The sequence below is a fragment of the Chanodichthys erythropterus genome, chromosome 11, assembly GCF_024489055.1.
Source record: "Chanodichthys erythropterus isolate Z2021 chromosome 11, ASM2448905v1, whole genome shotgun sequence".
Taxonomy (NCBI): Eukaryota; Metazoa; Chordata; class Actinopteri; order Cypriniformes; family Xenocyprididae; genus Chanodichthys; species Chanodichthys erythropterus.
Window position 1 is genome coordinate 56952475 of NC_090231.1, and position 2178 is coordinate 56954652.

The following is a 2178-nucleotide window of genomic DNA, read 5'->3' on the forward strand; positions in this document are numbered from 1 at the left end:
CAATGAAAAACTGAGCTCCCACATATAGCTACAATAAACGGCATATTGACGAGAACGTAACGTAATTTCCTTTGCCAGGTACATTCAAGTCCAAATGTCCTCACTTATAGTGAAATATTATGACAACCAAACAGTGAGGACAGTTTACTGGTCCTCACTAGTTAAAAAATGCTTATGGTTTAAGGATTTTTTTTCCAGAATGATAAAACCCTGACAGCCAGTCGGAATGTAGTTATTCTAATTCAACGGCTCGCGTGTTTAAAATGGCGGACGACACTGCGAGAAGCTAATCGCCGAATCCAGAAAAAGACACCACTGTTTGACAAGTCAAACCTCCTTTTCAGGGATACTTTAAAGGATTAGTTCACTTTCAAATTAAAATTTCCTGATAATTTACTCACCCCCATGTCATCCAAGATGCTCATGTCTTTCTTTCTTTCTTCAGTCAAAAAGAAATGAAGGTTTTTGATTAAAACATTCCAGGATTTTTCTCCATATAGTGGACACTGGCCTCCTAACAGTTGAAGTTCAAAATGTCCGTTTCAGTGCAGCTTCAAAACGTTCTATACGATCCCAGACAAGGAATAAGAGTCTTATCTAGAGAAACCATTGCTCGTTTTCTTAAAAAAAAATAAATAAAAAATAAAACGTTTTACCCATAAATGCTCATCTTGAACTCTTCTTCTTCTCTTATTAGACTTCCGGCAGTGTAGACGCTGCTAAGTGTATTACTGCCCTCCTCAGGTTAAAGTTTGAACTAATTGTTATATACTTGCACTAGCATATTGTATATGACAATTTAGTTCAAACTTTGACCTGTCGAGGCCAGTAATACACTTAGACTTCCGGCAGTGTAGACGCTGCTAATAGAGAAGAAGAAGAGAACTAGTTCAAGATGAGCATGTATGGGTAAAATGTTTAAAAAAAAATAGAAAATGAGTGATGTCTTCTCTAGATAAGTCCCTTGTTTCTCGTCTGGGATCGCTGTAAACTGTAATTTTGACCTTTAACCGTTTGGGCTCCATTGAAGTCCACTATAAGGAGAATAATCCTGGAATGTTTTCATCAAAAACCTTCATTTCTTTTCGACTGAAGAAAGAAAGACATGGACATCTTGGATGACATGGGGGTGAGTAAATTATCTGGAAATTTTAATTTGAAAGTTAACTAATCCTTTAAAGAAAATGTATATATGGAAAACAATCGGAATAAACGGTGAGAAGTATTAACGATGAGATCATTATGCCAGGCTAGCAGTAATATAAAATGACCTCAGTGCTCGTTTTGACGACATTGTCTTGTTTCATTTGAAGTTGCAGTGGAAAAGACTAGGCATTGTTTTTATTGTTAGATTAGATCGATTACACTAGCTATTCACTCTAAACATAGCATGCTGAGGACATCTGCTGGTTAAAGCCGTGTAAATGCAACAAGAACAGCAAAAACATGTTGTACACACTTTGAAACCGCAGCACATGTTCTTATCATTTGTTGGTGTGAACGTAAATATAGTCTTTGTTCTTGGTGTGAACTGACCTTAAGTCGACAAAAACCCTGTTTTGCACGTTTCTGAGGGTTGTGTTTACAGGTAGGGGTTGGTTAGGCCAAAGGAAATATCATATATAACCTGATATAGAAAATATTGTATTTATAACCTGATTTAACATCAAGTCTATTCAAATGTCCACACTAATATAGTGAAACAAACGTGTGTGTGTGTGTGTGTGTGTGTGTGTGTGTGTGTATTATATATATATATATATATATATATATATATATATATATATATATACAGTTTGCTTATTTTTGTTGCTAACAGGTAGAGCTGGGCATCGATTCAAATGTCCTGATTCGATTAGATTCTGATTCACAAGATCGTTTCAATTCTCAATTTCCTATTCGATTCAGTGATTCAATTTTAACTGGCCCCACCACAAAAAAAAAAAAGGAATAAATGAATAAAAGTTACTGTTTTTGACCCATGTATACTGTGATAAATAAGGTAATGACACCCAATATTTTAGATATCAGTGAAATTTAACAACTCAATTCCATTTGATACTACTAATATGAATTTCAAAGATTGAAGAAAAGTCAATAATAAAAAATAAATATTTAAACTACAAAATACTATTTTTCAAAATACTTTTTATTCAAAAAGGTATTTCATATTGTACA